At 31.3% G+C, this 16,402-nt stretch overlaps 1 pseudogene; it reads right to left on the reverse strand.

Moving 5' to 3' along the window:
* Positions 1–15,808, reverse strand: part of LOC115891769 — an 18,733-nt pseudogene extending 2,925 nt beyond the window's left edge.
* Between the last annotated feature and the right edge of the window lie 594 nt (positions 15,809–16,402).

Raw genomic sequence — 16,402 nt, forward strand, 5'->3', positions numbered from 1 at the left:
TTTACTCTGATAAAATATGTTTAAATAAACTTTTCACATTTCAATTCTTCATATTTTCTCAATGACTCGACCGATTTTCAAAAACGAGGCCGGGAAACATAGAGAATAGAAAGCTCTTTTCATTGCGGCGCCACTTGACCCCCCTTCCCATTTGAAAAAAGTTGAGGGATGGCGCCCCCGCTCAGAGGGTTGAAGATTTTGCAATCATTTTTGAGGCAAAACTTGTCCCCTCCCAAAAAAAATTGACGTGTTTTTGGATCTTTTGAAAAAAAGAATACCCTGGCCGTTATGCCTTGCGGAACGTTTTCAATGGGCCACCCTGTATACTTATTTGTGGTAAAAGTACAATAGACAGTAATTCATTTTGTTGAGATGAGATGGCATTTACCATACAGGTCGTTGTCACACCAAGGTCATTTAGAAATCAAGAAATTTTAGCGTTTTATCATTACATATACAGTAGTCCGAACTGTATTCCGGAAACTTCGGCAGCATATTCTGCACCTAAAAATAAGTAGAAAATGTTCGTATAAACGTATGTCCTAAAATGCTTAGTTTCGGAGATACAGGGTGTAGAAGTTTCATTTTCATTTGGATTTTTTCCAAATAATTTCTGAAGTAACGTCAATATTTGGATGAAAATTGGTGTCTGGATGTTTTTTGACATGAGAAATTTGATTTTGATGTCAATATGACTCCTACTAATAGAGGGCGCCACCTACATGTGTTTTGACTGTTTTGAAGCGTAATAACTTTTTGTCCGTACCTGTATAAAACTACCGAGGAAAAAAATATAAATCTCGGTGACTTTTCACGCAAAAAATATCTCTTTGTAAAAATCGCTACGAGCAACCGTTCTCAAGATATTTAGAATGGAAATAGTCAATACATGTCATTATTGACGAAAAGTAAACACGTTGGTTGGCGTTGGGTAGATAGTTAATTCACTAAAATAATAAATTTGAGATTTTTTTTTTTTAATTAATGATAAATTTTTCTCCAAAAAATGATGATAAAACAGTTTCTATTGAACTTTTGGCACAAAAACGTTTCAAATTTATGATTTCAGTCTAATAACTATTTAGTTGACATGTTTAATTTATGTCAATGATGACAGGTATTGATAATTTCGATTCCAAATATCTCAAAAACCATTACTCGTAGTGATTTTTACCAAGAGACCTTTTTCACGTAAAAAACGTCGTAAATGCATATTTTTTTACTCAGTAGTTTTATACAGGTACGGACGAAAAGTTGTTACTCTTCAAACCAGTTAACAAATATGTAGATGGCGCCCTCTACAAGTAGGAGTCATATTGGCATCAAAATCAAATTTATCATGCCAAAAAAGTCCCAGACGCCAATTTTCATCAAAATATTGATGTTACCTCAGAAATTATTTGGAAAAAATTAAAATAAAAATGCAACTTCTACACCCTGTATCTCCGAAACTAAGCATTTTAGGACATACATTTATACGAACTCTTTTACTTCTTTTTATCTGCAGAATATGCTGCCAAAATTTCCGGAATACAGTTTGGACCACCCTGTATAAGGATTATTATAAGGCAAATTAAGTTTCAGTTTAATATGTAGTTTAGTACGACTTTTTTCTACTACAATTTTAATTATAAATTATCAACAATATATAATTAGTATTTTTTATTATTTCAATCAAAGTGTCTTATACACAAAGTGAATCCTACCACAGCAATACGCTAGATGTGAAACAATAATAAATTAATATATTATAATTTGATTTTGTTACAAATCAAATATTTAATTACACAGAATATTAAGTTGGAAACATTCAGTCACTATATGAATAAAGAATCAGTAAACAACAAGACCTGAGTGTATTTCACCACGCAGATCAATACATATCAAAATTATTTAACTGAAATATTGGAAAATTTAGATTTGGAAGAATAAAACAGTCTCATTATAAGTGGACTCAATTAAACACTACTATAGTGTCCTTCTATTATATTCCTACTCTTACTGTAATAGTTCGCCGTATCATATAAAAGCATGTTTTATAAAGAATGCTTTTAGATCGTATTTTATAACAAAAATACGATAGAACTACACGCTATCGTTGACTGAAATTATTATCTAACAAATTTCAAAATTAATATTTTCGTGAAGTACATCCATAAAAAAATTAGAACATTTTGAATAATACAAAGTTTAGCAGATTATATATGTGTGCTATTACTAATTTTTCTATCTGTAGCTTTTTCTACTTTCAACATGAGTTGTATTTCGCCCAATGTTTTACCTTTCGTTTCCGGTATCGAAAATATCGTAAATATTACCATAAGAAAGCTGACACTTGTTAAAAGGTAAAATGGAGCATATATTCAAAAACTTTTAAACATAACGGAATATATATTTATGGATATATATATTATATAATAGCTGCCACCACATACACGCAATCAGCTATAGTCATTCCTATTGCTTTTATTGTTGTAGGAAAAATTTCAGCTGTTACAAATATAGGTACCAAACCCAAACCTATTTTAAATTTAGCAGCGTAAATCATAACACAAGCAGCTGGAATCCAACTAACATAAATTACATCAAATTCCAAATGCTTCAAATGGAAATATATTGTCATTACCAGTAAAGCAACGCCTGTTAAGGACACTGATATTACTAATAAATACTTTCTTCCAAACTTATTCATTATCAGTGAGGCAATTCCGGCACTAACAAGCATAATAACGGAAAAAATTATAGCTGCTGAAGCTGGTTCAATGTAAATCGATTCGGCTTCGTTCAGGATTACATGGAGATTCATTAAAATCTCACTTATGCCAATAAAATGTTGAGATCCGTTAAGGATCAACCTAATAAACAGAGCTATTCTATTACTACGAATTAAAATTAAATCTTGCGGTCTGCCTTTTTCGGTTTTCTGTCTTTCTACAGCCTGTTTAATCTCTGTTCTTTCTTTGTCTATATCTGGATCAGATCTTAAGGGAATCTAAGAGGTTTTTACCTGTTCTTTATTTATTAATCAGAGGAAATAAAACATCAAGAATTTGTTAAGGTTTAGTTATGGCTAGTTTTTTTTCTGAATTACTGTACAACAGTTTAATTAATTTTTTGCCCTCTCATTTAGTTCGAAGTAACTCAGGTAAACAAGAAACAAACGTAAGGTAGCAGGAGGAAGTTATTTTGTTCTTAGATTTTTTCGATCTATTTTATTTATATGCAAACAACTTTCTTCGGCTGAAATACTAAAATGCAGAAAAGAATGCCTAGTAGCTATAAAACAATGTTAAAGAATACCGTAAATATAAATAATTTTGTTAAATTTATTTTACATTTTTAATTATCACTTTTGGCAGCGACAATATTGAATTTGGTGATCGTTTCTTTTTAGAGTAAATATTTGTATTAAAGCATGTATTAAAGCAGGACCACTTGACATTTACAAGGACAGTTTTTATTTTTAGATATTTAGTGCAATATTTAAAATGTATTTGAGACATAAAATATTATGTTAGAAGTAATTACACTTATTTGTGATAAAAGTACAATAGACTGTAATTCATTTTGTTCAGATGAGATTGCATTTACTATACAGGTCGTTGTCACACCAAGATCATTTAGAAATCAAGAAATTTTAGTATTTTATCATTACATATAAGGATTATTAGAGGGCAAATTCAGTTTCGGTTTAATATGTAATTTAATACGTCTTTTTTTCTACTACAATTAAAATTATAAATAAACAACACTATATAATTAGTATTTTTTATTATTTCAATCAAAATGTCTTATACACAAAGTGAATCCTACCACAGAAATACGGTAGTTGTGAAACAATAATAAATTAATATATTATAATTTGATTTTTGATTTAACTGTTACAATTTTGTGTAAAAAAATTCAAATATTTATTTACACAGAATATTAAGTTGGAAACATTCAGTCACTATATGAATAAAGAATCAGTAAACAACAAGATCTGAGTGTATTTCATCCCGCAGATCAATACATATCGAAATTATTTAACAGAAATATTGGAAAATATAGATTTGGAAGAGTAAAACAGTCTTATTATAAGTGGACTCAATTAAACACTACTATAGTTTCCTTCTATTATATTCCTACTCTTACTATAATAGTTCTCTGTATCATATAAATCATGTTTTATAAAAGAATGCTTCTTCGTTCTATCGTATTTTATAACAAAAATACGGTTGAACTACACGCTGTCGTTGACTGAAACAAATTTCAAAATTTATATTTTCGTAGTACATCCATAAAAAATTTAGAACATTTTGAATAATACAAAGTTTAGCAGATTATATATGTGTGCTATTACTAATTTTTCTATCTGTAGCTTTTTCTCCTTTCAACATGAGTTGTATTTCGTCCAATGTTTTACCTTTCGTTTCCGGTATCCAAAATATCGTAAATATTACCATAAGAAAGCTGCAACTTGTAAAAAGATAAAATGGAGCATATATTCCAAAACTTTTAAACATAACGGAATATATATTTATGGATATAACAGCTGCCACCACATATACGCAATCAGCTATAGTCATTCCTATGGCTTTTATTGTTGTAGGAAAAATTTCAGCTGTTACAACTATAGGTACCAAACCTAAACCTATTTTGAAGGTAGCAGCGTAAAACATAACACAAGCAGCTGGAATCCAACTAACATAAATTACATCAAATTCCAAATGCTTTAAATGGAAATATATCGTCATTACCAGTAAAGCAACGCCTGTTAAGGACCCTGATATAACTAATAAAAATTTTCTTCCAAATTTATCCATTATCAGTGATGCAATTCCGGCACTAACAAGCATAATAACGGAAAAAATTATAGCTGCTGAAGCTGGTTCAATGTAAATCGATCCGGCTTCGTTCAGGATTACATGGAGATTCATTAAAATCACACTTATGCCAATAAAATGTTGAGATCCGTTAAGGATAAACATAATAAACAGAGCTATTCTATTACTACGGATTAAAATTAAATCTTGCGGTCTGCCTTTTTCGGTTTTCTGTCTTTCTACAGCCTGTTTAATCTCTGTTATTTCTTTGTCTATATCCGGATCAGATCTTAAGCGGAGCAGAGCGGTTTTGCTTTCTCTTCTTTATTTTTGAAACGTAATAGTACGGTGATTCGGGCATAAAAGGAAATAGAATGAACTGGCATGATGTTAGTACTATACCGATAATAGGTGGTACATAATACGGTAATAGTGATCCGGTAGTGTAAATGATAACAATACCCAACAACATCTGGAGATAGATTAGTGACGCTAAAAATCCACGGATCTTCGGGACAGCTATTTCTGCGATGTACATGGGAGCAGCTACGAAGCACATATCGCCAGCCATTCCTGCCAGAAATCTTGCAAAATATATAACATATAAATTTGTAGAAACTAACAGCAGGATCCAACAAATACAGCCAAATATGGCTGAAATAATCATGGAGGTTTTTCTTCCCAAATAGTCTACACCCAAAATTGTAAAGGGTAGTCCTGCAGCGGCACCCAGCATGTTGATAGTTTCCATCCATTCGGCTTGATCTAGAGTCATCACAATGTGGGTCTCGTTACTCAGGAAGTATGGTATCATTGGTGATGTCCAGCCATAAGTCATACCGTCAGATGTGGCCATAAGGGTACCTTGAATTAGAAAATAATATTATTTCAATAGGTAATTTATCGTTATATAATTATTTAGACAAATTTTGTACATCTTCATTTCATAAAATAGTTATAATGTGATGGCTACATTAGGGTGCATATTTTTTTTTTCGTTACCGTGAAAATATCGTTCAGGATGATTAAACAAAAATTCTGGTTAAGTTTGAGCTCTTAATATCATGATTTTCTATTTACCATTTACATTTTTTAAATAACATGGGGAAACATTTCTTTTTTTTTGAATTTTATTGCGTTCTGAAAATCAGCGTTTGGTAAAAATCAATACACATTCTTGTTGGGAATTGAACGATCTTCAAAAAAGGTCTAATATGAATTTTTATTTAACCGACTTGTTTGAAAGTTATTTAAAGTTAACTTCAAATCGTATATGACAACTTCCACAATTTTTTATATTTTATCACGAAATAATGGCTCAAAAACATAAAGTATCATATTTTATCAGGAAATAATGCCTCAAAGACATAAATTATCATATTTAGCCCTTAAGAACTAACACCCCGTCTCACAGTCGCAACGGACTACCTGGACATATGACATCTCCCCTCCTCTCCGTTTCTAATTATCATCCAACCATGTAATTTCAATATGCATCAAAACAAGTTAAAGGCCGGCAGGACAATTTGCGAAAGTGTGTAGTTTTCAAAATATTTTATTTTAAACTGTCAATGCCGTCTGACAGACGGAGTGTTAGCGTTAACGTAAGTTTTTTTTTTCTAATTTGTGGAATGAATCAAGCACCTAGTTGCTCAAAACATGTGAAGTATGGCGAGCAAAATTACAAGGATACTCTTCTAAAGTGGTTTGAAGAGATTGGCAGCGATAATAGCAAAATAGTGACGTAGAATCCGAATGTGGCGAAAATTTTGCTATAGTCAGCGATCATAATTCTGAATTCGAATTAGAAGATAAAAAACGGTTTTTAACTAATATCACAGATCATACAGATTATAAACTTTGTTTTCTTTATAGTTTTCGTGGTTCCAATTTTCGAATCAGGTACTAGTTAGGTTTGACTAACTTGTTTGCGCACATAGCACGCCCACTTATGGCCTCTAAAATTGTGCACAGCGCCTGACCGGCACAGTTATTAGAAAGATATCGGAAAACCGAATAGCGTCATGCAGTATTTACGCGTACCTTATGGTTACGATATGCGGGAGTCAATTTTAACGCAACACCCGCTAATAAAGTTACCAATTGACGTAATTTGGATTTTACGGATCAATTAGACCAAGCGCTATTTCTAAATAACGTTTAAAAATTGCTTAAAATGGGCATGTGCGGGTACATTTGATGACAATTGGGGCCGGCCGGCGAGCGGCGAGATCTTTTTATTTTAGGTTATGTTTGAATTGTTTTGAATTATTACTTTAGTTTTATTAGGTAATTTGATATTTAAGTAGCTGGGATTAGTTTTAATTAAATAAATATGGCCCAAAATATGGATTCCACCTCTTCCAATATTGAAGAACCTATAAAGAGGCTTAGGTTTACAGCAGATGACGACTTAGCCCTTCTAAGAAAATTTGTTGCTTGTTGCCCTAAACCCACTGGCAGACGTTGAACAATGAAGCACTGGAACTGGAAATAAGCATTTTAGTAAGCCCTTTAGTTTTAAAGTACCTAGTAACCAAAACAATTTCAAAGTTTTAAATTCAAAGTTAGGTTAAGTTTAAATAGCGGACGCGACGCGAACAGAATTCTTTCCGATCCGATAACTATAAATGAAGAGAGTTAATACCACCTCACGTAAAGGAAATAACACCTGGCCGTATTAACGTCCATGCACGCTATTCGGTTTAGCGATATCTCTATATTACGCTGTTTATTGTTATTTTACGCGAGTTTATTTTTGCGCACAGGAAATTTGACTCGTTTGCACATCGTCATAAAAAACAATTTTCGTACCACGAATTAAGGATAAGATTTTTATCTGTATACATATAGTATACCTAATCTGTGCTAATATCTAAAGGTATGTGTAAAGTACTTAGATTTTATAATTTATATATTTATTAATTTAGATATATTTAATAATATAACGAATAAGACTTTATTCTCAAGTTTTACATATATTTATAAACTATCAAACCACATTCCTTAATATATAAATAAGGTACTTTACACTTAGAAACTAACAATTTGATTTCATCATTTATTCTACAATAAGTAATATTCAAATATATTACACTTTTCTCCCCTTAAAAAAAATATTTAGTTACATAAATATAATTACATAACTTATAATATAATAATTATTCCAATACAATTAATTTATTTCTAAAAATACATTATCTCTAATAAAATACAAAATTTAAACTTAAACTAAGTCTTATTATTTAATCTAGGCCGTAAATTATACCCAGAGCTAGAAGGTAGGGTTGATCAGGAGAATTTTATTTTGTGAATTATCGGTAGTAGGCATTAAAGATTCATTATTTGTAATGCTTTGTTTCAACATGTCTGCTTTCTACAAGTTCTGTTCTAAAAAGAACTGAGAGAAGGCCTAAGCTGATTCGAATGCCGTCTAAATTCTCTATCATCGTTAGATTTGACTTTATAAATTACCGATCCCTCTTGCGCAATAACTCTGCCTGGTATCCAGGTAGGATGTTCAGGATTTTTAAAGTCTCTTAATAAAATCTTATCACCTAAATTAAAATTTCTCACACTACTATTTTTATACTCGACTTGTTTTTGAATTTTATCTGATATAATCTCTTGATTTTTAGGTATTAATAAATCTAATTTACAGCGTAAGTGTCTGTTAAACATTAATTCTGCGGGGCTTTTGTTAGTAAGGGCGGAATTCCTTTTTTCTTGCCGAAAATATTTACTAATGCTTTATGATCCCAAACTAATGTGAATGGTCTACCATATAAATAATCATGAAATTTTTTTAAACAGAAAATTATCGCGGCGCCTTCTTTATCAATTTGACTATAAGATTTTTCCGCGTCCGAAAGTGTACGTGAGGCATACGCAATTGGTCGTTTATCTCCAGTTTCGTATACATGATACAAAACACCCCCAAGACCGTACGCACTAGCATCACAAGCTAAAAAGATAGGTAGTTTATGATCATAATGAACTAATAATTTAGGTGAAGCTAATTCTTTTTTTATTAATTCAAAACATTGATTTTCTTTGTCTCCCCAAAACCACTTCATATTCTTTTTTAAAAGCGCTTACAATAGATACAATTTACTACTTAAATTACTAATAAATTTCCCGTAAAAATTAATTAGACCAAGAAAGGACTTTTAATTCGGTAACATTTTTAGGCGTAGGGGCATATAAAATAGCTTCAATTTTTCTCTTGGCGTAGAAAGACCGTTTTCACTAATTGTATACCCTAAAAATTTACTTCCTTTGAAAAAGTTACATTTATTAAGTTGAATTGTTAATCCAGCTGTTTTAATTTATCAAAAACTTTAAACAAATTTTCTAAGTGCCTCTTGTTCTGATTTCTACCTGAAATTAAAATATCATCTTAAAAGTAATAACATGAGGCTAACCCTGAAAAATAAAGTTTCAATAATTCTTTGGAAAATTCCGGGACTAGAAGATACCCTTTTCGTAAGGCAAACTGATTCATTTGAAATAAACCTTTATGGGTGTTTAATGTAGTTAATTTTTTAGATGATTCATCTAACTCAATTTATTGCATAAGCCCCTAGATAAACCTATTTTAAGTAAAATATTTAATGCCATTTATTTAAAAATTGTAAACAATTGTTCCAATTTTTGGTATAGGATATTTGTCTACATGAATATTTGGATTTAGAGTTATTTTATAATCACCACAAATTCGAACTTCACCTGTTTTTTTAAGCACTGGAACAATAGGTGTTGCCCAATCACTAAAATCGACAGGTGTCAGAATACCGCTTTCAACTAGATTTATTAATTCCTTTTCAACTTTTTCTTTTAAAGCTAAAGCTAAACTTCGAGCTTTACAAAAAACAGGAATAGAGTTTTCTTTTAAATACAATGTGGCTTTACTCACCTTAAATTTTCCTAATTTATTTTCAAAAACTTTATGGTATTTATATTGCAAAATTTTAGAAACCTGTGTAGAATCAATTTTGTCAATATGCTTGATATTTATTAATTTATCGACCGATATATTTAATTCTTTGATCCCATTTCTACCTAATAAAGGTGGACCTCCATTTTTAATTACAAAAATTTTCAACTTTTTATTTAACAATTTGTAATTAACATTAACCCAAATAAAACCTAAGATTTCTAAAATATTTCCTAATAAGATTTAAAATCTAAATCTGAACTATTTAGAGAAATTTTATTAAATCCTTTAAAATATAATTTGTCAGAAATAGCTGAAATGGGCGAACCCGTATCGCATTCCATTAAAATATTTTTATTGTTTATTTTTATGTCAATTTTTATAGGTTTTTCATTTTTTCTCTAACATTATACATTCCTAAAATATCAGAATCTGAATCCGAAAGATTATGTTCGTCTTCACCAGTCAAAAAATGATTAAAAACTTGTTTATTTGATTGTTTATTTGGTACCTTTTCATTCTTCTTATTGCATACTGTGCTGAGGTGACCCTTTTGTTTACACTGATGACATATTGCATTCTTGAAGAAACAAGCTGATTGGCAGTGATTGTTTTTCCCACAGTGACAGCACTTGCTTCTTCCTGCCTTGGAACAAACGTTATCTTGAGATTCTTCGCGCCTATTTTTGTGGAATTTTGTCGTGGATTTTCCTCTGTGTGATATTTTCAGAACATTTCCAGGTGCAATTAAATCGGAATTTCTTGCCGCTGCTTCTAAATTGAAAGCTATGTCGCATACCCTTTTATATGTCAGATTCTTCTGTTGAAAAAGTTGTCTTATAACATCGTTTTGCAAGCCGAAAACTAACTGATCCCGTAGCTGAGTTTCCAGATTTGATCCAAAATTGTAATACTTGATAATTTCTTCAATGCCACAATGTATGTAGTAATTGTCTCACCACTTTCTTGTTTTCTCTGTCTGAATTTATACCTTTCTGCTATTTCAGATGGTCTGGGTTGTAAATGATTTTCCATAATTTAATTAAATCACCGAAAAGCCATCTCTTCTGGTAATACTGGACTACACAAGTCAACCATCAACTCAAATCCCTCATCACCAACTACAGTTATTAAAATTGCAGTTTTTAGATTTTGGAGTAGGGCTACTGGCGATCACCCACTCTAAAAAGTAACGCACTCTGCAGAACCTCTGGGTGGTGTGGATTTTTGCAAGTACTTTTAAGTTAAATTGTGTGCTTTGATTTTCTTCACTTTATTTACTTTAAAATATTGGCAGATTCAGGCCGGGCATAAGAACTCCAATTACTTTCACCCACTCTGAATGCTTCTAATTTTCCAATTGACATTTTCTTCAAACTTAATTTCACTTAATAATTTATTTATTGGTTTCTGTTTACCGACTGCGCCAGTGTAAAGTACTTAGATTTTATAATTTATATTAATTTAGATATATTTAATAATATAACGAAAGCCAACTGCGAAGTGAAGTCTTTATTCTCAAGTTTTACATATATTTATAAACTAATATAATATAAATCCATAATATATAAATAAGGTATTTTACACTTAGAAACTAACAATTTGATTTCATCATTTATTCTACAATAAGTAATATTCAAATATACAGTATGTAGCTGTGTATGTTTTGTTATAGATGATGAAAATATAGATGTGAACGATCAGTAGACTAATATCGAAGAAAATGAAGAGAACAATTTGTTTGGAATGAGCAAAAAAGTGTGTAGGGAACAAGCCCATCTCTTTAGGCATTGTCATTTTTTATTCTTTATATTTTCTTTTGCTTTTTATGCTTAATAGATAGGTTTTTATATGCTAAATCTAATAATAAATATATTTTTTCATTTTCCTTTCGTTTTTTTTTCAATCTCGATGAGAAACAAAGATATGTCAAAAATCCAAAACTAGTACTATTATTTCAAAAATATAAAACATGTTTGCATAATATAAGCATTAGATTTTTTTTCCTGTAGTTTTAATGCTAATGATTCACTCCACTTACACAAAATCTGTTAGACACGAACAAGATATGAATTTTTTTAATGCGTCTCTCAGACGGTCTGTTAGTATCAGCGCGACTATTTCAATATGTTAGTACTTAAGGGTTAATCGCAAAATAATGGCTCAAAAACACAAAATATCATATTTCATCGCGAAATAATATCTCAAAGACATAAAATATCATGTTTTACGAACTTTTTGTAAAATATCATATTTTATATTTTTGAGCGATTAGTTCACGATAAAATATAAAAAATTGAGGATGTTACCATATATACAATTTGAAGTTGAATTTTAACCTTGAATAACTTTCAAACGAGTCGATTAAATGAAAATTCATATCAGAAATTTTTTGAAGACCGTTCAATTCCCTACAAGAATATGTATTGATTTTTACAAAACGCTCATTTGTTAGAACGCAATAAAGTTCCAAAAAGGGAAATAGAGAATCACGATGAGACACTTTTTAATATTAATATTAAGAGCTCAAACTTTATTAGAATTTTTTTTATCATCTTGAACGATATTTTCACAACTAAAAGAAAGAAAATATTTTTTTTGGTGCACTCTTAGCTAACATAGTTTAAATGGGACAATTGTAGATCTCTACTAGCTCTATTCATAGAGAGGTCAACCGTCATTTTACTATTTACCATTTTAAAAATATTTAGTACTTTTAGATTTTGCAAGTTTTTTTATCATGGAAGTTTGAAAAAATATATTTGATCATCTAATATTTTTCGTCAATTTTCCTGACCGGTTAAAAGATGACCAATTTTATTTTTAAACATACCTCAATTATTTCAAATAGAACGAGGATCGCTCATTATCATATTTGAAAAAAAAACATAGTAAAAATTTTACGATTTTTCCTTTTTTCATTTTTATCCGTTCACTACCATTGAATACACTATACAGGGTGGTCCGAACTGTATTCCGGAAACTTTGGCAGCATATTCTGCAGACAAAAATAAATAAAAAAATGTCGTATAAATGTATGTCCTAAAATGCTTAGTTTCGGAGATACATGGTGTAGAAGTTTCATTTTTATTTCGATTTTTTCTAAATAATTTCTGAAGTAACGTTAATGTTTGGATGAAAATTGGTGTCTGGGAGTTCTTTGACATGAGAAATTTGATTTTGATGTCAATATAACTCCTACTTGTAGAGGGCGCCACCTACATATTTTTTAACTTCTATAAACAGTAATAACTTTTGTCCGTACCTGTATAAAACTACTGAGTAAAAAAATATACATTTACGAGTTTTTTTGCGTAAAAAATGTCTCTCGGTAAAAATCGCTACAAGTAATGGTCCTCGAAATATTTGGAATCGAAATAATCAATCCTTGTCGTCATTGACATAAATTAAATACGTTGACTAAATAGTTATTAGACTGAAATCATAAATTTGAAATGTTTTGGCCGAAAGTTCAACAGAAACTGTTTTATCATTATTTTTTCGAAGAAAAATTTATTATTAATTTAAAAAAACAAAAAGTTCCCAAATTCAGTGAGACAACTATCTATTCAACATGTTTATTTTTTAATAGTCAATACATGTCAATAATGACATGTATTGACTGTTTCCATTCTAAATATCTTGAGAACGGTTGCTCTTAGCGATTTTTACTAAGAGCCATTTTTTACGTAAAATATCACGGAAATATTTTTTCACTCGGTAGTTTTATACAGATACGGACGAAAAGTTATTACTCTTCAAAACAGTTAAAACACATGTAGGTGGCGCCCTCTACAAATAGGAGTCATATTGACATCAAAATCAAATTTCTCAAGTCAAAAAACTCCCAGACACCAATTTTCATCCAAATATTGACGTTACTTCAAAAATTCTTTGGAAAAAAAAATCGAAATAAATATGAAATTTCTACATCCTGTATCTACGAAACCAAGCATTTTAGGACATACATTTATACGAACTTTTTTACATATTTTTATTTGCCGAATATGCTGCCGAAGTTTCCGGAATACAGTTCGGACCACCCTGTATATTTGGTATTCCGAGTGAAATTCTCGTTATATTTATTGTCATGACACTCTCGATAGAAATTGAAAATATTATTTTTTTTTTAAATATCAAAAATTGACAAGATGTATACCGGGTGTGTCTGAAAAGTGGCTCACCCTTATGAGTTTTTTATTTTTTCAGATAAAAAAACGAGATTTGGTATGATAGTATATGACATAAATTAAGATTGATTGCCGTATTTACTTGTTTTTGGTTTCCTGTTTCACCGGAAATAACTACAACTTTTGATTTTTAAATGACACTCGCTATTTTTAACTTTATTCGATAGAAAATGGCACTCTGAATAGAAGAACTTGTCGTATATCAACTCTTGACATTTTCGCTTATGGTTGATTTGAAATTATAACGTGCGGTTCATAATAATAATTTCATTCGAAATACCAAGTGTGTAGAACCAAATTCTTCGTAAAAAAATGCTTTTCCAAATATGCTAATGAGCCACCCTCGTTCCATTTGAAAAATTTGACATATGATTAAAATTACGATTTGCGGGCATCTTTTAACCGGCCAGGACAATACACTAGAAACATTAGACAAGCAACTTTATTTTTCCAAGGCTCCTTGATTAAAAATTAGTGCTTCTAACACAACCATATCACTCTAGATTGAAGTTTAAAACACGACTTTTTTGAACAAAAATGTCAAAAGTGACATATGATATGTCATTCTATTCAGAGTGTCATTTTCTATCAAATAAAGTAGATATATACGAGTGCCATTTAAAAATCAAAAGTTGTAGTTATTTCCGGTGAAACACAAAGTGACCAAAAACAATTTAATACGTCAATCATTTCTAATTTATTTCTTATACTAACATACCAAACATCGTTTTTTATTTGAAAAAATAAAAAATGATTTATAGGGGTGAGCCACTTTGGAGACGCACCCGGTATAGTACAGAAACCATCCATATATTTAAGAGATACACACAATTAAAGAGATATCTACGGCATCGTTTACGGCACTGGTATTGTGCTTGAGAGATTGAATATAAAAAAAATATTCCTATGTTAAATTCTTAATACTCACCAAGTATAGTGGCTACCACCTGGGGTAGTAAATCCCTTAACACTTTCCTGTCAGCCAGCATTGTTTACTATTATTTCTAACTATATTCACAACAAATATTCGGCTGTAAATCGTTAATAATATGATGATTCGCCAGATTTAAGAATACCATATCAAACCTGTATCTTTAATAGGGAAAAACGTTCTGATGTTTTTTGAGTTGCTGCAAGATTTATACACAGTTCACGCTTATAAACTGTTAAGCTTGTCGCCCACTTGTCCGGCACAGCACGGACCGTAGCTGCCCGTCACCTGCAGGCGACGGAGAGCTTGGTCGCTCACTTTTCCGGTGGAAACCGGCAAACCGTCACGTCGCGGTCGTGTGTTGCCAAGATCTTTTTATTTTGTTTACATGTAGCAGTTGCAGAGTCACTATGTTTGAAAGCAGCAGTTCTGATTTTGCATTTTTGCAAGAAGAAGAAAATAAAAAGAAGATAAAGAGAAACATGTGGGTCCATCCCATTAATCAAAAGACGAAAAGAAATTTTTTCAATATTTTAGAATGTCGCCCAATAAATGCCTAGAACCTAATTTATAATTTCAAAATTCCTCATTTCGAAGAGCAATATCGAAAGAAGAAAGGCTTGCCGTAGGACTGCTTTCTCGGACTCAACAACAACAACTGCAGAAATAACTGCAAAACAAATATGCGATCGACAGGCTTTCACGACTTAATACAGGCCAGCGCCGCGCCGGCCGGCTCCGCGCACACTTGACCAGCCCGTCCCGGCACGGACCGTCGTTTGACGGGGAGAGTCGGAGAGCTGGAATCTGTTCCGTCGACGGACTCGCCGTTCCGTGCCGTGACGGGCTAATGTGCGGTAGTCTATTCATTTGCATGGTTTTAATCCTATCCGTATTTTGACGGGCCGGAACGGGACGGGACGTGACGGCCAAGTGGGCGACAAGCTTTAGTATTGTTATTAGTAAATCAAATAGACATAAGCAGTATTACAAAGCAAAGAAAATATTCCGCGATTAAGTGGTATTGCAAACGAATTGTTAAAATTAAAGTCAATTGTTTTATTAATAGAGGCGCGAGTAAATATATATGTCAATTCTTTATTAAAATCAGTGTTCGTGACTGCTACAATAGTTTTGAACTATTTTATGACATTAAACTTTATTTAAGTGTATAGGGTGTCGCAAACATGCATTCGCAAACTTTTAAATACCTACCTAAAATACGTATGACTATTCTTTTCTCTTTATATATGTTTTTTCTTGAAAAACGGTTAGATTTAAAAAATTCGAAGTTAATATGGCGTTACTACTGATAGATTTACCCCGTATAGAGAATTCAGAAACTCGTCTCCAGTTGGTATTGCCATCAACGGGGTTTATTTTTTTATTTATTCGTATCAAAAGCGTTGGGTATTTTAAGATATATATTTATGTTACAGTAAAAGTCGCAAATCAGTGATTGTTAACAATTACTAGTAAAAAACGTTATTCACTGATTGATTTTCTGGCCAGTTTGCAAAGTTCAACAGCTATTTTTGAA

This window comes from Sitophilus oryzae, unplaced genomic scaffold (assembly GCF_002938485.1).
Source record: "Sitophilus oryzae breed Bouriz unplaced genomic scaffold, Soryzae_2.0 scaffold_1198_pilon_pilon, whole genome shotgun sequence".
In the NCBI taxonomy this organism is placed as follows: Eukaryota; Metazoa; Arthropoda; class Insecta; order Coleoptera; family Curculionidae; genus Sitophilus; species Sitophilus oryzae.